The sequence below is a fragment of the Chiroxiphia lanceolata genome, chromosome W (assembly GCF_009829145.1).
Source record: "Chiroxiphia lanceolata isolate bChiLan1 chromosome W, bChiLan1.pri, whole genome shotgun sequence".
NCBI lineage: Eukaryota > Metazoa > Chordata > Aves > Passeriformes > Pipridae > Chiroxiphia > Chiroxiphia lanceolata.
Genome location: NC_045670.1, coordinates 3,273,596 through 3,295,969, shown reverse-complemented (window position 1 = coordinate 3,295,969; position 22,374 = coordinate 3,273,596). Strand labels below are relative to the sequence as shown.

Genomic DNA, 22,374 nt, shown 5'->3' with positions numbered 1-22,374 from the left:
TAAGAATACCATTCATACTTTTTACTTTACCGCTTTCCTGAGGTCTGTAGGGAGTATGCAACTCCCAAACAATTCCCAGGACACGACATACTTCCTTTACTACTGTTGCAATAAAGTCTGTCCCTCTATCTGATGACATTCCTGGAGGAACCCCAAACCTTGGAATTATGTCATTAAGCAAAGCTTTTACCACTTCCCTTGCTGTGTTAGTGTGACAGGGGTAAGCTTCAGGTCATCCACTGAAGGTGTCAACCAGTACTAGTATGTACTTGTATCCCTCCCTGGGTGGTAACTCAGCAAAATCTATTTGCCAAGAATCTCTGGGAAGGTCCCTGGCCTTTATTGCCCCTAGCACCACTCTCTTGCTTGTATCAGCATTGTTTTGCCTGCAGATTTCACATTTACTTACAATGGATTGCACGACTTTGGTCATACCTGTCCCTATCACTACCTTCTTCTAATGTTTTAGAAGGTTTTCTGTTCCCCAGTGGGTAGCCTCATGTTCCTGCAGAGCTCTCTCCCTAAGGAGTGGGGGTGTGACCACAACCTGTCCTGTAGGTGTAACAGCCCATCCACTTTCTTTGATTTCAGCGTTAAGGGACTTAGTTAACTGGTGGTCTTTCTCATCATATTTTGGGGTGAACCCTGTCAGATCAATTTCCTTTTGTGGTATTACTTAGAATCAGTCCAGATATTTACCTTCTTTCCTTCACTCAGTTCTAGAGCTCTTGTCAGTGCAATCAGTTATGCTTTTTGGGATGACACATCCGCTGGTAAGGCCTTTGCCTCGATTACCTCGTCCTTGGTTGTCACCGCATACCCTGTCATTCGCTTACCATCCTGCATGAAACTGCTTCCGTCCGTGTACAGTTCCCAGTCTGGGTTTTCCAGAGGCACGGCCTTCAGGTCTAGTCTGTTGGAATAGGTCTCCTCAATAGTCTGCAAACAGTCATGCTCAGGCATACTGTCAGTCAATATTGAGGACAGAAACATAGCAGGATTTACAATAGATGTTGTTTTCAGGGTAACAGTTGCTGCTACAGCTCTCAAACACCTGGACCAGCCTTGGCTAACATTGTCTGGATGTTTGGAGAAGTAAACCACAGTCCTTTGCTGGTTTCCCAGGGTCTGTGACAATATCCCCAGAGCAACATTCAGTTGCTCATATGTGAACAGTTCAAAAGGTTAAGTCTGGTAGTCCCAATGTTGGAGCTGACATTAAAGATTGTTTCAGTTGTTTAAATGGAGCCCTGGTTTGGTCTGTCCATGTCACAGCTCCTTCCCTGGCTGTTTTTAGTGCTCCATATAGGGGTTTGAGTAGTAACCCATAGTTAGGTATCCACAGGCAACACCATCCTACCATTCCCAGGAAAGCCTGCATTTCTCGTATGGTGTGGGACTCTGGAAGACGACAAATGGCTTCCTTACGGTCTGTGCTGAGTCGTCGATGTCCACGGTAGATTTAAAGCCCCAAATAGATGACTATTTGTTTTGCAACCCATGTCTTTTTGAAACAAAAGAATAAAACCCAACAACCAGAAATCATTGGATCGGGCATCTCTTTAATATGCCAACTGGGGATCCATGGGGATAGACATGAATCAAAGAATCGGTACAAATTTCAGGTATAAATATAGTATTCATCGAAACCCCTTCCCACAAGTCCAACCTCGAATTATGTCATAATTTGGCGGTCAAATATCATCCTGGAGTTCATTCATGGAACAAGATTGCCATCTCGCGTTTGTTTCTTCTGACAGGGGGAGTTGTTTTCGTGGAGTTTTTTCTAGTTTGGCAGGACTCCTAACATTTATGATTGATTCAGTTGACCTTTAACTCCTAAACTAATTGTTTTAGAACCAACTAAGACACATATATTCATCATTGGTTAAAGATAACTAGAATTTCCCATGAGCTTAAACAATCTTCAATTGAATTTACTTCTTGACAAAACAATCTCTTATTGATCAAGTTTTCTGAGGTATGTAAGCTAATTTCTTGCATGTGGACCTACTCTCTCTTTGTTCTTATGTTTCATCTACATTCTACATCCCGAAACTAATTGTTGTCCTAAAAGAAAGACAACTACTATGCCAAGAAAAGAAATCTTTTAGTTGGTTAGGACACAATTTTATCTAAGCTAAAACTTCTGATTTCCTAAGTCACTCAGAAAGGAGACCCTTTTTCATTTCATTTTCTTTCGAGACTCTATACCCACTTAGTCTTAAAAAGTTTAAAAGACATAGTAAGTTGGATGCACTCATCTTGATTTTTGGCAGCAATTAGTATATTGTCCACATACTGCAGGACAACTCCTTCTGGCTGCTGCCTTCTCCAGTCCTCCAGTTCTTTTGCCAGTTGGTTTCCAAATATAGTTGAACTGTTCTTGTAGCCCTGGGGTAGAACTGCCCAAGTGAGTTGAGTTCTTCTCCCTGTCCCAGGATTTTCCCATTCAAAAGCAAAAAGTTCTTGACTGTCCTTATGCACAGGAATGCAGAAGAAGGCATCCTTGAGATCAAGCACAGTAAACCACCCTAAATCATCTGTTAATGTGGTCAATAAGGTATAGGGGTTGGCCACTACTGGGTGTATATCCTCTGTTATTTTGTTGATTGCCCTTAGATCCTGCACCAACTGACAGCTCTTACCATCAGCCTTTTTTACCGGTAGGATGGGGGTATTGTATTTGGATTCACATTCTACCAATAACCCAAATTTAAGAAACTTCTCAATTAGAGGTGCTAATCCTTTATGACTTTCTGGTTTCAAAGGGTATTGTTTTTGTCTTACCAGTGTTGTTCCTGGTTTGAGTGTGATGCTTACAGGTTCTGCTTGTTTGGACCTCCCAGGATAATCGTTAGCCCACACTATAGGGTTGACAGCATTCTCAACCTCTGCGGGGATCTCTCTGTGGTTCTCCTGTATGAAAAAAGTAGCTGCCTTGATATATTTAGTGTCAGGAATTATGACTTTTATTCCCCCCCCCCTTGCAACATTTAATTTCGGCTTCTAATTTCTCCAATAGATCTCTACCCAGTAAAGGTTTAGGAGAGTTTGGCATATAGAGGAATTGATGAGTTACCCAGTGCTTTCCCAATTTGAATTTCAGAGGTTTAAAGAAAGGTCTTGTTTCACTTACCCCTGTAGCACCAACCACAGTTACAGTATCATGACTCAGTTTCCCTTCCAAAGTATTTAACACAGAATATGTTGCGCCTGTATCAACCAAGAATTCAACTTCTTCTCCCCCCAGCTTAGCTATAACTGGAGGTTCTGTTGGGGAAGAATCCTTCAGTCCCCTTCAGACACCCTGTCCCTCCTGGTCCACAGCCAGTTGAGGGACTGGGTTTCCACTTTTCTTCAAATCTGGACAATCCCTTCTCCGGTGCTCTTTCTTTTTGCAGTAAGAACACCAGTCGTTCCACTTACCATGCTGGCAATTGCATTTTCAACATCTGTAGTGGGCATTGTACTTGCAGTGCTCATGGCAGTTACTGCATTTGTGGGGTGTGTGGCAGTCATCTACCTCCACCTCCAGTGCTTTTACCTTGCCTTTCTGATCCCTATTGCGATACACCATCCAAGCTATATCCAATAACTCACCAATATCTTTCTTCTCACCTGACTTTTGCCAACTTTTTCCTTATATTGTCTGCAGACTGACCTATGAACAAATAGACCAAGTGTGTTTTCCCATGCTCTGAATTGAGGTCCGCATCTGTATATTTTCATATAGCCTCTTTCATCCTATTCAAAAAGTCTGTCAGGGATTCATTCTTGTCTTGCTTCACCTCATACATTTTTGACCAATTCACTGCTTTTGGAATACCATGTCTTAAACCATACACCACACGATCCTGACAGTGTTTCAATGTTCCCTCTTTTCTGGTGAATTGGGATCCCATTTCAGATTCTCTAAAGGGAATATATCCTTAAGTTCCCCTGTGAGTTTTCCAGATGCTAGTAGTAGCTCAATCGCAGTTCGAGTAGCTCACTTAACCATTTCCTTCTCTGTCCTATCAAGTAATGTATCCATCATGACTTCCAGGTCATACCAGTCTGGATTTTGTGTTCTTATTGCTCTTTCTACATAATTAACCACCTTCTCTGGGTTGTCTCTATATTCCCCAACTGAGGCCTTCCATTGTTGTAACTCAATCAGAGAAAAAGGAACTTTTATCAAAATTGGTCCTTGGTTACTCATGGCCTGTCTCAGGGGAGCCTCTATGGCAGTTTTCTCCTTTTTTGTCCTCGTTCTCCTAGTCACTGGGCTTGGATCCGACAGAGCGTCACGCACCCTTCTCCCCCCTCCCCTCACAGTTGCAGCATAAACTTTTGCTTTTGGTTTTACTATGGGAGCCCCACCACAGGCTCCTTCCTCCTCTGAGGTGCTATCTGAGTCGTCCTCAGAGACTTCTGTATCTGTGTCAGTGAAATCACTATCCATGGTTTTAACTTTTATGCCCGAGGGGTTAAAGGGGGGAAGGTCCCGCCTTTGCCTCCTCTCAGAGGCTGGGAGTTCCTCCTTGGGGAACCCATTCCCTTATGACATGGGGCAAAAGCTGGAAACGCAAACCCTGGATGCGCCCCTTCCAGAATGGGAAAAGATGCATACGGGGGGGGGGGGCAGTTGGAATGACTCCGCCCCCAGCATACCTGGTGGGGGGGTAAGGGTCATAGGGGACTGGAGGTTGGAATGCAAAAGAGGTGGTTCCGGCTCTGCCCATAATGGCAAAGCCAGAATCACCAGTGTTGATTGGGGAGGGGCAATGGCCATCTCTGTTCCTCCTCCTGTGGCAGCTACCACTTTGCCCATAGCTGCCGAGGTATTGTTGCCTTAGAGTTTTTGATTTTTTTAAATTTTTATAGATTTTGAAGTAACTGCATTATATCCCTCACCCTTTAGCACAGTAGTTTACACATTTACCCAAGACTGTTCCCCATTCCCTATCACTCCCTCAAAATTCTGTTAAATCCGTTAGTTGTTTAGTCTTCTTTTCAATGTAGGTTTGCAGTAAGCACCTTGACACCTGCCCCAAGGAATGTAAACATAGGCACAACGACCTTCAGGTCAAGACTTTGGAGGGCCTCCAAGGGCTGCACGTGCTTTGATGAAGAGGAAGATGAAAGAGGGGTCCCAAACTCCCCCAGACTCAAATCCCAAAGGGGTGTGCCAGGGGGCAGAATGGGGCAGAACTGGGGGGTGGACAAGCGGGGATTGGATGGGACATCATAATAAAATTTTAACACCTGAGTCAATGGTTGTATTCCCAGAGCCTGGTGGCTCATTAAAGCTTTCTGCTCTTATCTCCTACCTAATTGGGTCTGCAGTTTTTTTCCTCTTGGTCTTTTAGTCAACAGTATCATGGGCAGCCGAGTTGGCGCTGCTTGTAGAAGCGGAGTGTTCAGACACAGAGTGGCTCATGTGTGCTTGCAGCTGCAGAGTGGCCTGCACCTGTGCCTGCCGCAGTCCCTGTCCCGTCTACCAGACCCGCGGCACTCCCTGCTCCAGCACTACTCCCCCCAGGACCCATGGTTGTGGTTCCCACTGCAGTGTCCACCAGGTGTCCAGTCCCCGTCTGTCCTGTGGTAGTAGTCCCCGTTGCCGCTGCTCTGGTAGCAGTAGCTCCAGTAGCGTCCGCTCCCACCAGTCTGGCAGGACCCGCGCCTGCCACTCCGGTGGCAGCGTCTGCAACCCCAGCAACAGTAGCCGCAGTGCCTTCCTGACCCGTGGTAGTGCTGACCTGTCCGGCAGTGCTCAGACTTCCCCCTCACAAATTGGGAGCAATTAAAAGATCTATATACACATTGTTGGGGGGCCTTCCCGTGCCTCGTGGTCGGGACCCCCGGGCTGTCGCGGGCCTTTCCTGTGCTCCGGGGGCAGGACCCCCTGCTGGGGGGACTTCCCGTACCTCGTGGCCAGGAGTCCCAGGACGCTGGGGGCTTTTCCCACGCCCCGCGTGCTCCACGCGTGCGGTTGTGCCCCCGGGCGCGACCATTGCAGGAGAAAGGAGAGACAAGGGGAGCCTTGCTGGCAGGTACTGCACCTCCATGAAAGAGGAGAAGGAAGCTTCGGAGCACACGGAGGTTTGGCGTTACAGGGTTGGGGGGGGAGGGGTTGGGTGGGGGGGAGGATTAGCATAGTGTGTCAAGTGGGTCGTGGGGGTCCGCCGACCAGCAGGAGGGAGAGCGGCACAATCCCGTATGAAATGTCGCAGGTGAGTAGTGTACCTGAAGATATGTGGAAACACAGTGGGGGAAGGATAAGGTCAGGGTGGATAGTGGGCTCTTTTAGAATAATGGGGGTCCCCGCCAGGCTGGGGCCAATAAAAGGCACCCCCGCCTGGATGGGTACTGGGGTCAGAATGTTTGCTTTGTTTGTTCTGCCTGTCTGTTTTTGGTTCTCCTGTGGCTACTGCCCAGGTTCGACATGTTCTGGATATGCTTGCTTTGCTCTGTTACATCCTGAAACGGTGGACAGGACAAAGGGTTGTCCCTGGGTACCTCCTTCAGTTTGTTTATAGGTAGGTGATAATAAAGCAGGAAATGAAAGACTTGCCCAAAGCGTTCTAATAGGAACATAGTCTCTACACCCCTGTGTGGTTGCAAGCTATATGGTACATGCCTCCAGAAGGGTCACCCATGCCAGACAGATCAAAACCGTAGGACCAGATTTAATACATTCTTGGGCAGGATGAGCTCATTAGCCTCCTGGCAGTCATCCTAGGAGAAGGACAACTCCAATCCCAAACCCGGGTAGATGGAGCTCGCTTAGCCCTGTAAAGCCATCCATCTAAGTGGTCACTCTAATCAAACCTACGTCCTGAGGACCTCACTGCCACCGTCCAAGTTCGCTCGGCCCTGGCAGATGAACCTCAGGATTAAAGGGTGGGTTCAGTTCCACGCACACTGTGTCTCACCTAAAAAATCCATTGCGCAGGCTTGAAGGTTTTACCCACATGCAAAAAGTCCTGTAGTGACGGGCGAGGGTCGAAACGGCAGGTGAAAGGTGCACTGGGAGCCGCAGACCCAACCCTGCATGCAGGCGGTTCAGGATATTGGTCATTTGAGACTGACCGGAGATGACAGTCTCTTGGGGCAGCACCCTGAACGACCAAGTAGCCTTTTCAAGGACAGCACTGCTTGCTCCACTCGGAGAGGGGTCTAGAAAAGGTGGCCTAAACAAAGTTCATCTCCACTTTCACCCGGTTGGTTAACCGCAGGTCAACGGGCATCTTCTTCCAATGCGGTCGCACAAAGATCAAAAGACAAAGGCATGCACCTGCCTCCAAAGGTGTACCTAAATTAACTCTAGCATGTTGGAATATCAGAACCATGCTCGATTCTGCGGATAGCGTCGGTCTGCCCTAATTGCCCATGAGCTGGCTCGTCTCAACATTGACATTGCCGCTCTCAGTGAAGTTCACCTTCATGAAGAAGGCAGCCTCAGAGAACATGGTGCCAGCTACACACTCTTTTGGTCAGGCAAACCCAGAACCGAAAAACACCTCTCAGGAGTCGGCTTCATGATCAAAAACTTTATTGTTCCTAAACTCAAAAATCTGCCGACAGGTCACTCTGACCACATTATCTCCCTACGCCTTCCACTAAACAACAAGCAACATGTTGTCATCTTTAGTATATATGCCCCAACTCTCCAAGCTGACCCTGCTGAAAAAGATAAATTTTACACTGACCTGCACCACCTTACCCAAAAGGTTCCTGCAGACGATAAGATCATAATCCTTAGCGATTTCAACGTCAGAGTAGGCAAGAATTTTGAAGTCTGGAAAGGAGTATTAGGCAAGCATGGTGTAAGAAACTGCAATGATAATGGTCGACTTCTGCTAGAATTCTGTGCAGAGCAATAACTCACCATCACTAATACTATCTTTCAGCAGAAAGATAGTCTGAAGACAACCTGGATGCACTCCCGTTCTAAGCATTGGCACCTCATTGATTATGTCTTGGTGTGACAGAGAGATGCTCGCGATGTCCACCATACCCGCGTGATGCCCAGCGCAGAATGCCAAACAGACCATCGGCTTGTGTGCTGTAAACTCAATTTTAAGCTCAAATTCAAATCTAAAAGGGGCAGTATCCCAAGGAGAAGACTCCAAGTTAACAATCTCCAATCAGCCACAGTAAAAGACAGTTTCCAGGTAAACCTTCAAACCAGGTTCGAAAACATTCCCACAGCTTCTGCAGATTCCTCTCCTGAAACAATCTGGCACCATATTAAAAACAGCATCCTGCAATCCTCTGAAGAATCCTTAGGGTTCTCCCTCAAGAAGAACAAGGATTGGTTTGACGAAAACAACCAAGAAATCCAAGACCTGTTGAGGAAGAAGAGAACCGCCCACCAAGTACACCTTGCACTGCCATCCTGTCACGCAAGAAAAACAGCCTTTCGTCTCGCATGCAGCAAGCTCCAACAGAAACTCCGTGACATCCAGAACAAGTGGTGGATCGATCTAGTTGAAAAAACTCAATTATGCCCAGATACAGGTGATCACAAAGGTTTCTATGAGGTCTTGAAAACAGCATACGGGCCTACATACCAGGTACTCAGCGTTGATGGTCAAACCCTTCTAACAGATAAAATCTCCATTCTGAATAGATGGTCTGAACACTTTCAGACTCTTTTCAGTACCAACCGTGTAGTCCAAGATTCAGCAATTCAGTCCATCACACAACAACCAGTAAAGTATGAATTGGATACTGCCCCACTTTAGGAGAAACCCTCAAGGTCATACTGCAGGTGAAAATCGGCAAGGCAGCTGGGGTTGATGGAATTCCACCTGAAGTCTGGAAACATGGAGGCCTTGCACTCCACACCAAATTTCACGAGTTTGTGGTGCGTTGTTGGGAGTTCGGTGAACTACCATCAGACCTTCGTGATGCTGTCATCATCACTTTGTATAAGAAGAAAGGTATTAAATCAGATTGCTCAAACCATAGTGGTATTACTCTGCTCTCCATTGCTGGCAAAATCCTGGCAAGAATACTCTTGAACAGACTAATACCCACTATAGCAGAAGGAATTCTACCTGAAAGTCTGTGTGGTTTCAGAGCCAACAGGAACACCACAGACATGGTATTTGTCCTCAGACAACTGCAAGAGAAGTGTAGGGAACAGAACAAAGGTCTCTATGTAACCTTTGTCGACCTCACCAAGGCTTTTGATACTGTGAGTAGAAAAGGTCTGTGGCAGATTTTGGAACGTTTAGGTTGTCCCCCCAAGTTCCTTAAAATGATCATCTCACTCCACGAGGATCAGCACGGCCAAGTCAGATATGGCAACACACTTTCTGAGCCCTTTTTAATTAAGAATGGTGTGAAACAAGGCTGCGTTCTCGCTCCTACCCTATTCACCATCTTCTTTAGCATGATGCTCCAAAGGGCCACAGCAGACCTCGATGATCAGGACGGTATCTACATTCGATACCGTACTGATGGAAGTCTATTCAATCTAAGGCGACTGAAGGCCCACACCAAGACCTTAAACTACCTTGTCCGGGAGCTGCTTTATGCTGATGACTCCGCCCTTGTTGCCCACACAGAAGCAGCCCTGCAGCATTTAACATCCTGCTTTGCAGATGCTACTGAGCTCTTTGGGCTGGAAGTCAGCTTAAAGAAGACAGAGGTCCTCCATCAACCTGCACCTCAGGAAGTCCCCCATCATCCCCACATCACCATTGGCCAATCAGAGCTCAAATCAGTCCAACAGTTTAATTACCTTGGTAACCTCATCTCCTCAGATGGTAAGATCGACGGAGAGATAGACAACAGGTTAGCTAAGGCATATAGTGCTTTTGGAAAACTCCACAAGAGAGTATGGCATAATAAACACTTGAAGAAAAGCACCAAGATCAGTGTTTACAAAACCATAGTGTTGTCTACTCTCTTATATGGTTCCGAATCATGGGTCATCTACCACCACCACCTGCGTCTCCTAGAACGTTTCCATCAACGCTGCCTCCGTACAATCCTTAACATCCGCTGGTCAGATTATGTGACCAATACATCTGTACTAGAGCAAGCAGCTGTCACTAGTATTGAGGCCATGTTACTGAGAACGCAACTGCGATGGGCAGGGTACGTCTCAAGGATGAAGGACCACCGCCTCCCTAAGATCCTGCTCTATGGTGAACTTGTCACTGGCTGCCGCATGAGAGGAGCCCCGAAGAAAAGATACAAGGACTCCCTGAAACAACATCTCAGCCTTGGTCATATTGATCACCATAACTGGTCTACTCTGGCCTCCAATCGGGAGGCCTGGAGACACACCATCTATAACGCAGCTGTCTCCTTCGAGAACACACGCAGGATCACTCTCGAGGAAAAAAGGCAATGCAGAAAGAACCGTGTCTTGCAGATTACACCATCTAAGGAGTCTTTCTGCTGTGCCTTTTGCACTTGGATATGTGTGTCACGTATTGGCCTCATAAGCCACCAGTGTACCTGTAGCAAATGTGGATAGTGCCTTCCCAAATCTTCGTTCGCGAAACCTAGCCATGAGTGAGGGCTTTAGCATAGGGAAGCATTCCTGTTCCTTGCCTTAGCTTTTATATCTGAGTTGACATCATATCGTATGGAATATCCCTTTGGTTAGTTTGGGTCAGCTGGTCTACTTGGGTCCCCTCCCAGGATCTTGCCTTCAATTGGGGAAGGAATTGTTACAGCGTTGATGCTGTGCTCAGCAGTAATCAAAACACTGGTGTGTTATCAACAGCCTTCTAGCTCCCAATGCAAAGCACAGCACTCTGAGGGCTACTGTGGGGAAATGAACTTCATCTCAGTCAGACCCAATACAATCTCCACCCCTTATTCCATACCATTTGCGTCATACTCAGATCCCATATCTGACTGTCTCCCATGCTTTCACAGATCCCTTTTTATGACCTTCTTCCACCCCTCCAGATCTTGGGCTCCATTCCATTGGGATGGGCACTCAGGGCAGGAGAAGTAACACCATCGATCATTGAGCACTGACAACAGCCTGGCACACGTCATTGTCGCACATTCCTTGCTCCTTGCAGAGTTCGCTCTTCATTGTCCTGTTACTTTACTTCCTACAACATACAACTTAGAGCGCAGATTATTTTTCCCTCAAGGTTAGATCTCCTTGAGGCACACACCGTGTCTTCCCATCTTCCTGCATTACCCACCCGGTACACCCTGGTCTCCGATCAAAGACAACCCCACGGATGGGTTTGTCTTTTCCCGTGGGAGGAGAAACCCACACCAACTTCCCAAGCCACTTCCCGATGCATAGTACAGGGACCTTATCTCCTCTCACAGTGTGTACGAGTTTTGTTTGGGCAGGACCAGGACGGTTGGTAGATCCCCTAGTGTTGACTAGCCAACTGGCTTCAGCTAAATTTGCATCCCAAAAAGACTGTAGTGGGTTGACCCTGGCTGGATGCCAGGTACTCACTACAACCACTCTCTCACTCCCCTCTGCAACTGGACAGAACTGAGAAAAAAAGTTAAGGATTCATGAGTTAACACCTGGGAGAGGTCACTGATCCACCATCATGGGCAAAACAGACTCAAAGTGGGGATATTAATTGAATTTATTACTGACAGGGTCAGAACAAAAGAGTGAGAGGTAAAATAATCTTAAAAGCACCTTCCTCCCACCCTTCCTTCCTTCCATGTTCTCCCTCTTCCCCCCCAGCAGTGCAGGAGGCTGGGGAATGGGGGTTACGGTCAGGAATTCATTGTCTCCAATGGTTGCCTGCTGAGGAACCGTTATGCGTGCTGAAGCCCTGCTTCTTGGAAGTGGCCAACCATTGCTGCTGATGGGAAGTAGAGAATAAACCATGTTATCTTTTGCTTTGCTTTTGTGCAGGCAAGCTTTCACTTTGCTTCTGCTTTAAATAAACTGCCTTATCCCAACCTGCAAGTTGTTTCCATCTTACACTCTCCCCTGTCCAGTTGGGAAGGGGAGTGATAGAGCGGCTGGGTGGGCCAAGATCAACCCACCACAGTCCTTTTTGAGTCTAAGAGATTTCTTTTAGAGTCGATTTTAGACAACACCCCTGTCTGGCAGGAACCATTCTGAAGTCTTGCTGCTGTTCTTCCAGGTACGGTAATGGTCCCTGTAGGGAAAAGCCTGTCCCTAGATCTTCCTATTTTCATGGCCACATCTTTTCTGTCTGGAAAAGAGGTCCTGCCCAGTGTGAAGGGGAGCAGTGGGAGGGCTGCTGCATGGCTGTCCAGTCCACATCAGTGTCTTCTTCTCGTGGTTTAGGAATGGTATTCTCCATTTTCGTACTCCTGTTAAAACCACATGCCGTTTCCCCTCCCCCCTCCAACTGGGGGCACAAAAGGCAAAGATCACAGGTTGAGATAAGAGTAGCAGTGAGATAAGAAAAAAACCCAGCAGTTATATTAATAATAAAAGGTATAAGAAAAAGAAACTATTTACACAGAAAGTCCATGACAGACAATACCAGATGGCTTCCCCTACCACATTTTCTTGACCAGAAGGAACCCCATCTTCTCAGAAGCGTAAGTCCCTATCCCCCATCCCTGGCAATGACGTGAGGTGGTATAGAATAATCTCCATGTCTTAGCCGCACTCCCCTCCCAGCTACTGGAAAACCCTGTCCTACCCGGAACCAGGACATTATCCACCCTTTATTCTATACCATCTACATCATGCCCAGATCCTACAACTTCCAACTATATACATATATATGTCTATACAAGCACATGTATCATTTCCATAGTCAATGGTTGTCCCTCCAAGATTTCTGTTGTGTTCATTTAGTGCATGACTGTGGGTTCGATCTGTCCTAGATGTCTTCCAGGGCAGGAGGGATGGTGTGCTGTCAGTTGGTTGCAAGTTGCATTAGGAGCTCATGACTGGTGTATCTGAAGCAGTCCATCCTCATTGTCCATGGTAGTTATGACATACAGTGGCAGTGTCATTCAACAAATAATATTATACAATTCAACATTACAGACTATTCTCACCCATAAATCAAATCCCCTTGAGGTACACATCGTGTTTCCCCATCCCTCTGCATTACCCCCCAAGTGCACCCAGGTCCTTGAGCAAAACAATCCCAAGGATGGGTTTGCCTTTGATTGAGGCAGGGTTAATCCAAAGTTGTCTTCCCTAACACATTCCTCATATGCACCACGGGGACTTTATCCCCTTCTATGGTAAGTGGAAGTTTTGATTGAGCAGGGCCAGATTGATTGGTGGAACATCTAGTGTTGAATAACCAGGTGACCTTCGCTAAATGTAGATCACAATGTTTGAAGGTCCCACCACCCATTGTTTTCAGTGTGGTTTTTAAGTGTCCATTGTACCGCTCAACTTTCCCAGAGGCTGGTACATGATAGAGAATGTGATATACACACTCAATATCATGCTCTCTGGCCCAGGTGTCTATGAGGCTATTTTTGAAATGAGTCCGACTCAGTTCTTTCTGGGGTGCCATGTTGCCACAGGACTTGCTTTTCAAGGCCCAAGATGGTGTTCTGGGCAGTGGCGTGAGGCACAGGGTACATCTCCAGTCATCCAATGGTTGTTTCCACCATTGTAAGCATCTAGCCCTTGCCTTAGCAGATTTGCAGGAGTATGATGCAATCAATCTGCCCAGCCTCCCCATACTTATATTTCAGCCATTGTCCCCCATACCACAGAGGCTTTACCCGCTTGGCCTGCTTGACTGCAGCACGTTTCACAGTTATGAATAACCTGGAAGATAGCATCCATGGTTAAGTCCACCCCTTGATCACGAGTCCATCTGTATGCCAGTTCAGATCCACCTGAGAAACTTTAATATTGACAGCGTCATCGACCTGTCAGTTGTTGCGATGTTCTTCAGCAACCCAACTCCTGGGTACATGTGCATCTACATGACGCACTTTTACAGCCAACTTCTCCAACTGGGCAGCAATGTCTTGCCACGATTCAGCAGTCCAGATGGGTTTCCTTCTGCTCTGCCAATTGGTCTTTTTCCATTGATCCAACCATCCCCACATCCACAAGTCAGTACAGAAGTAGAGCACTGGCCATTTCTCTCATTTAGCAATATCTAAAGCCAGCTGCCATTCTGCAACCTGACTTGATCCACCTTGTCCTTTGATAGCTTCTGCAGCTCGTGGCGTAGGACTCCATATGGCAACTTTCCATTTTCGATGTTTCTCTACAGTAGGACAGGAATCGTCAGTGAAGAGAGTTTATTGCTTTTCATTTTCTGGTAGTTGATTACATGGTAGGGTCTCCTCAGCATGTGTCACCTTCTCCTCCTCCTCTTCTGAAGACAGTATGAAATTTTTGCCTTCAGGTCAGTTTGTGATGACTTCCAAAATTCCAGGGTGATTGGAGTTTCCTATTCGAACTTGCTGTGTGATCAGCATGACCCACTTTTTCTCCACATAGCATCAGTGGCATGATGTGTGGAAGGGACTTTGAACATCCAGCCTAGCACTGGTAGTCGGGGTGCCAGGAGGAGCTGTGTTTCAGTGCCAATCACTTCTGAAGCAGCTCAAACCCCTTCATAAGCTGCCAGTATCACTTTTTCAATTGGGGTGTAGCAAGCCTCAGATCCTTTGTGTCCCCAACTCCAGAACCCCAGGGAGACACTCCAGAAAGGATCATTGTCCCTGGCTGCTGTGTAGAGCACATTTTTCACATCCTGTCCTGTCCTGACTGGCCCAAGGGCTACTGCATGAACAATCTCCTGTTTAATTTACTCAAAAGCTTGTTGTTGTTCAGGACTGCACTTGAAATTGTTCTTCTTCTGTGTCACATGATAGACAGGGCTTACGATCTGACTGTACTCTGGAATATGCATCCTCTAAAACCCCACAGCACCTAGGAAAGTTTGTGTTTCCTTCTTGAGGGTTGGTGGGGACATAGTTGCTATTTTGTTGACCACATCCATCAGAATCTGACGACATCCATCTTGCCATTTTACTCCTAAAAACTGAATTTCCCAGGCAGGTCCCTTGACCATGATAGTCTACTGTCAGTCTCCACTCTCCATTGGACTTACACACTGGCCATATAGGACTATTAAAGAGTGAGCGACACTTTCTGACCACTCTCTGGCTCTCCAATTCAGGAATCATCTCATGGAGGGGGGTCACAGAGTTCCAGTTGGGGCGGTATTGCTGACGATGCACTGTTGTGGTAGTGATCGGTACCTGTTGTTCTTTGACCATCAGCAGTCCCACAGCAGAAGAGTCTCTGAGAGACCAGGCAAGGTATTCAGCTGTCTAAAATCCTCTGCCTCCACAGCAGCTATCCCAAAAACCCAACAATGCCCTTTTGGGTCCTTGAAATACCCTCTCCTGAGGTAATCTATACCAAGGATGCGTGGGGCCTCTGGGCCAGTCACAAGGGGGTGTTTTTACCATTTGTTCCTGGTCAGGTTCACTTCAGCTTCCAGTACAGTCAGTTGTTGGGATCCCCCTGTCACCCCAGAAACAGAGATGGATTCTGCCCCTACATATCTTGATGGCATCAGGGTATATTGTGCGCCAGTGTCAAATAAAGTCTTATACTCTTGTGGTTCTGATGTGCCAGGTCATTGGATCCACACAGTCCAATAGATAGGATTGTCCCTTTTCTCCACTTGGTTGAAGACAGGGCCCATTTAGTCCTGGTCAGAGTACTCGTTACTCACATCTTGTAAATATGAACTGGAGGTCCCTTCAAGAAGATCAGAAGTAACATCAGCCCTCCTATTCTGTCTTAGGACTTGTCCATTGGAAACTTGAGCGGCATTTATTGTTGAAGAATTTCCTGTGGTAGTTGTTCTTCCTCTCAACTCACGGACCCATGCTGCTAGGGCAGAGGTGGGTTTTCCACCCCACTTCCTCAAGTCCTCTTTGTGGTCATGCTGGTAAAACCACAGGTTACATCTTGGTGTGTACCCTCTCTCTTGAGTAGGGGGCACTTCCTCCCAATAGCAGAGACTCTGGTTCTACTGGTTTAAAGGTAAACCAGCAGGGGAAATGAACTCAGTTCAAAAGAGAGATTATAAGTCAGAATAACAATTTAATAAAATAATACAATAAGTACGATTATACAGACAAACAATTGGTTTTAACCCACAAAACCCAAATGTATAACCCAGTACCCTGGGGCATGAACAGAGTGGTGTTCTTTGGGCCCCCTGAGTCCAAAGTAAAGGGAGAGGGGAAAAACCTGTTGGTGAGAGTGCTGTTGCAGTCTGGTCAAGAACCTGCTCTCTATCTTATCTCTACTAATAATTGCCTGGTGAGTCTATTTTTTTGCTCCCTAGCGATCTTAAGGCATCAGCTGAGAAAGCAACAGAGCCCAACAGGACTAAGGGAGAACCCAGCACGGTGCCTCAGTCCAGCACCTCCCACTTCGTCATGTACCTATCTCTGGGTCGCTCACCTCAGAAACCTTGTGTATGCTCTCTATCAACTCCTTCTTGGTGTAGGCATCTGTAAGGTAAAACATATGCAGGTATCTTCCCCCAGAATGCCAAGGCAGTGGAAAGGGTTCAAAAGGGTTTATTTCGGAAGCAAAGACATTAAAACTTACAAACTTCTCAGCCCTGCCAGGCAGTACTGGGTCTCAGAGGGAAAAGGCAAACTTCCTATTCGTTCCCGGGCTTTATCATCACTGGCCCCTCCCGACTCTCCCCGGGTCGCAGCAGCTCTGTAGCATTTCTGTAAGCGTTATATCTCTCATATATCAGAGAGAGAGGCCGAGAACTTATCTTGTTGGGGGGGGGGGAGGGGGAAAGCATTGAAACTACCTTTGAGAAAGAGTTACCTTTTAGGCAGAAAGTCTTCCTAAGCAAAAACTCTGTCTCCTCGTAACAAAATCTTTTGGAAAAAAAGGGTATTCTATCCTCACGGCATTGCTGGGGCTGCACTGCAGGGCTCCAGCCTTAGTGACCAGGGCAGCACAGCCATGACCCAGCTCCAGCATCCAGCGCTTGATGTTCTGGAGGAGAACAAGTGCATGAGAGAGCCAGCAGGGAACTAAACCTGCATCTGTGATATCCTCTGGGAAACACCAGCCACCCATACCCAGCTCCTCTCCCAATTATCCCAACTCAGGAGGAAGAAAAAGGAAACATGGTTTTGCTCTGCGTTTCTACACCATGTTGCAAGGGGGGGTCTGAATGCTGCCTGCATCCAGCTCTGATAAGAGGTTCAAGTGCCCCTGTCCTCTGCTCCCATGCCCCAGCAGACCCTTTTCTGCCCCATGGCACACCCCATGCTCACACCTCCTCATTCTCGATGGTGAGTGCAGCTGACTTCTCCTCTAGCACCAGTTGCCTGTAGTCATTGGTGAGCTGGTTGGCCAGTATACCCAGTTCATTTGGTTTGGTGGTGAATTTGGTGATCTGCCAATGGAAGAAGAACAGGAGGTGGAGGGTCCCTATGCTGCAACGGGCAAGTGAGGAGGGTGGTTGCCCTGCCTGGATGTCAGGCACCACTTTGTGGGGTGACAGGCTTGCTTGCACTCACCATCTCCTGCACAGTCACTGCAATGGCCTTGGTGATCTGGTAGTCCACAAAGGTCCCCTCTGGTTCACCCATTGGCCCCTCGTCCAACTGCAAGAGAAGAGAAGAGTCTAGCTCCAGTTCCAGCCCAGAGACCTTGTAGGGTTTGACTGACTCTTCCTCTCCTCCACCCCCATCCCTGGCTGGGTCCTCTCCATGCTCCCCTCACCTGGTTAATGGCCTGGGTGATAGAGCCCATCATGCCCCCCAAGACACCCGCAACACTGGCTGCCTCATTCAGGGTGGTCAGGTCCTTCACCACTTCCTTCATCATCTGCTTGGCCTCCTCCAGAGCCTCCTGGGTGTGGGCAGCTTGTTGCAAGAATGAGCCAGAGTGAGGGAAAGCAGGCAGCAGCTCCCCTCCTGCCGAGGATGCCACACACTTGCGGCAGCCCTGGCCAAGTTGCCATGTCTGGCATATGTGTGTCTGACACATGGTCAAGCCTCTCATGCAGCACCCACAAAGAGGAGAATGCTGCTGATACATGCCCCTCCTGCTCACCTTTGGATTCTCACTGACCTCCTTGTCTGTGTACAGCATCTGCAGGGTGGACTCAGCCAGCACTTTGGTCTGGTCCAGGAAGTTCTGCTGCTGCTGATAGCTGGGTATTTGGGAGGCAGTGCTGATAGCTGCTATAATGAGCAGTTCAAAGTACTGAGCTATCTGGGACACCTAGGGAAGAGCAGCATTAGCAGCTTCCAGCCCCATCTGCCTCACACCTCTCCTTTCACCACAAGCTCCTCCGTATGCCTCAAGCACCTAATCAGTAGCTCCCATTACCTTGTGCCCCAGCTGCAAGGCCTTGGCCTGTGCCATGCTGACCATGGGCTTTATCAGGTTGCTGATCTCCTGAACAGCTGTGATCATCTGGTTGTGCAAAGCCTGTCACAAAGAGAGGATGTTGCGTGAGGCTGCAGTCAGACCGGGATGACTGCACACTGCTGGGAGCCAGGGGGAAGGACAACTGCCCCAGTTGCACTTGCAGCAGTATGGCCCCAACCTGCCTCCTGGGAAATATCTTCTCGGGGGCCAGCTGCTGGTTGATGGCAGCAAGAGAGGCCTGGTCCACCTCCTGCACCTCAATGGCCTCATCACACTCCCGCTGTCCTGGAGCTTTGTCCCTGTATGACAGACAGATCAGCCTGGCACTGGCAGGTGCTATGCCCTTTGCCCTTGACCTCAGCTGGTGCTGGCAAGAGCCAGGATCCCTTCTCCTGAGCTGGGGGCAACCTGGTGTCAGAGCCCAGACACATGTCCCCATCAACCTATGCCAGGGCTGGAGGAACATCTCCTGTACGGGTGTAGGAATAGATACATTTCTGGAAGAATTTGTAACAGGAAGTTAGAACTCGTTTCTCTAGGACAGCTTTCTGCCTAAGGTGGTGGCTCTTCCTAAAAGGCAGTTTCAATGCTTTCCCCCTCCCCCCCCGCATAGCAAGAGAAGTTCTCAGACTTGCTCTCTGGTATGCAGAGAGATAATATGTTTACAGACATGTACAAGGCCTCCTTGGGCCAGAGAGAGTGGGGGAGGAGAGAGAGAAGATACAAAAAGCCTTGGAGGAGGAGGGTCTTTGCCTTTTACCCTGGGGCCCGATGCGTGCACCACCGTAAAAAAGTGGTCATTGCATCTGAAATAAACCTTTTTTTTTAATCCTTCCACTGCCTTGGCATTCTTGGGAAGAATACCCGTGTATGTTTACCTTACAACAGGACCAGGGATGGTATCTTCCATCCCATCCCTGCCTGGCAGCAGCCGAGGAAAAGATGAGTCAAAGCATCCCTGGGGATGCTCACTTGGAGTAAGCCTGAGCAGAGGTACCCACCACTGGAGACAGGGTCATAACCAAGTGAACAGGACTTGCCTCACCTCATGCTGGTGATAAACTTCTTGATAGAGTCTGAGAATGTGTGAGAGTGGTCAGTCAACACTGACCACTGCAGTGGGTCCTTGGGGTTGACATCCAGAGAGTGGGCAGTCTGGATGTTGCAGAATAATTCAAATTTAGTAGTAGAATGGCTAAGGCTTAGTAGGAGAGTAGGCCTAGAGAGCAACACTCCAAAGTAGTAGGTTAGCAACCTTGTTCGTGAGAATGGAATGTACTGAAGAGGTAGGAACAATAATCAAAGGATTTAGCCAAGCATGTATATAACAATTTGTTACCTTAGATATAGTAAGGGTCTGCTGAACAGTTTCTAGGGGTAAGACAACTTAAGCAGATTTATGATTAGAGTAGATGATTACCAATTGTTATCAGTATGAAATATGAGTTTGTGTTTGTAACTAAGTGTAACTGCTTTCAAGTAGAAATTGTATGTAGACATGTTTGTGTGAGAGTATAAAAGCTGTATGAAAAACGAGGGTCTTCGGAATCCTGACTTGGGACGCTAGTCCTCAGGTTCCCGGGCCTGAATAAAGCACCGCATAAACCGGCACTCTGTTGGTTTGTATTTTTGTTACGGGCAACATGGATGAGGTTGGCAGAGCTCTCCAGCATGGTCTTGGTCAAACAGATGATGGGCTCCATGACTCTGCACCCCTGCATAGGGAGATGATGGGCTAGTGATGAGCATGAGGGACGGTGTGTGGGAAGTTACTCCCTCCCTCTCCCACAACCCTCACCCCAAAGCAACCCCTAGAAACCCAAGGCTTGCTGCCACCTCCCCACCTCCCACCAAGCTCCAGCCCTGCACTGTGGCCCCATCCCAAGCTCAGGTGGAGGCATAGCTCCTCTCCCCCCTTCATATAGCCCCCATCACAGTTGGGAAAACCCCTTCCTGCCTCTGTAGTATCCTACCTCTGGGCTGATCTGGGCAGGAACCATGACAAACTCCAGGTTGGAGGCAAAGGCTGTCACGTTCTTTACAGCTTCTGTGAGAGGGGAAGTGGTAACATCGCACCACTCCCAGTTGTCCTTGTTGAACATGCTGTCCAGGGCCTGATGTGGAGAGACCAGGGCAGTTTTACATTCCCCACCATGCCCCAAATCCCATCCCCACCACAGTGCTCCAGCAGAGAGATCGCACCTCAATGATCTTCACCAGGTTGGTTGTGCTTTTGGCCACCTCCTTGTCTGACTGGATGAACTGGTGCTTGGCCACAGGGTTGGTGGTGTGGGAGGAGGCCAGGCAGCACATGTTGCACAGGGTCAAAGTGTGCTTTGCTACAATAGTGGCTGCTGACAGCACCTGCAGGGAAGAACAGAGTGAGGCAGGACCCACCTGTCTCCCCATTCCGACAACTCTCTCTTCCCACCAGCCCCACACGGGGAACCAGTGACTGCAGAGGTCCCTCTTGGGACCCAAGAAGGATCATCAAGGTCCTGTATACCCATGCAGTCCCCCACCTGGACTGTCACTGTTGCTAGTTGGTTCCCAGTACAGCTGATGGGGCCTAATGAGACACAACTCATAATTTTGGCCAACTCTTGGGACACAGTTTTTCCTGCTAGCCTCACATTCTCTTTCATACAAGAAAATGCCTGTAACAGTGCCCCACCTCATGCTCACCTGGATGCAGGCAGGGTCGACCAGGTTCTGGCAGACCATCTGGATAGCTTGGTTATCTCTGGCAAACTCAGTGGAGTCTACCAAGCCCTGCTGTCCAGCCTGGTTGTTGGGGTCTGAGACCCCCACAAGGTAGGTAGCCTGGGAGCATGAGTGTCAGGTGAAAAGGGGGGGGGGTTGCCCAACCCTTAGAAATTTATTTTTTCTGTCAGGGTCCCTAGGAAATGGAAACCTTTTAGTGTCCGATTAGTCTGTTGGGGTCCCGTAAGGGGGGAAACCTTCACCCAACAGATTCACCAATTGAGGGATGTATTCGATTTCCCTTTTGTTGGGGGCCTGCATCAACAGAGAAGGGACACCCCCTCAGCAAGTCTTCCCAACATGTTATCCACCACTGGCAACTGTTAACACCTTATAAGGACTCACTCTAACAGTGTACAGAAAACACTCTTTTTATTAATACAAATCGTGACAGGTTAATAAGATTCGTAAGTCATCAGCGATAGTGTCTAGCTACAAAAATACATTTAAAACAATCTATCAGTACCACAAAACAAGCACAAACACAAGCTCTAATACAAAAGCGTCTACTAATATCTATAGTGACCACAAAACAAGTTCTAGTCCTTAAAGCAGTGATTAATGTGCATAGCCTAAATTTCTCACCTGATCGGCATCCCAGGTGGGGGGGGGAGGGGGGGAGGGGGGGAGGGGGAAGGAAGGCAGGTGCAACTCATCAGTTGATCCCAGCAGTTTCAATGGAAAACTTCCTTCAATCTTTTCCACATTTCAATCTCCTTTTATACCTTTTTTTTTCCTTGGAGTTTCTGTGACTTTAGTCATAAGTGTTAAATCTTTGTAAAGTTAGCACCTATTCTTTCTTGATGGATGGATGACACAGGTCAAAAGGGTCACTATGTTCCCTTTCTGCAGGATGTTTTGCGAAGAAAAGCTATGATGACTTCACATCATCCCTTCCCACATTTTCATCTGGCTATAGCAGGTGTTTATCAATGCTTGGGGAACTTTTGTGGTGCATCGTGACCTTATCAGCATCCTTCAGACACCAGCTGGCTTTTTCTTCCAGACTCCTTATTCTCTAACTTTATCTATTACTCCACAATGAGAAAGATAATGAGAGCTTATGCATGGTGGAGAGGCTCAAAGCAGGCATGGACTAGGGAAACTAGTAGCACTGTCCCACAGGGCTTGGAGGAATAGGGGAAGAGTGTGTACAGCAACTATGCACCATGGGTAATGCTCGAGGCTGGGATCAATTGCTTCTCACCTGGGCAGCTACCTCTGTCAACCCACAGAGAGCTTTGAAGGCGGCACTGATAGACTCACCA

The 22,374-nt window shown here is 47.8% G+C and overlaps 1 long non-coding RNA gene across 1 annotated transcript in view; it reads right to left on the bottom strand.

Moving 5' to 3' along the window:
• LOC116780009 overlaps positions 1–22,374 on the bottom strand; it is an 893,112-nt gene that overhangs the window by 530,466 nt on the left and 340,272 nt on the right. The gene's annotated exons all lie outside the window — the stretch shown is intronic.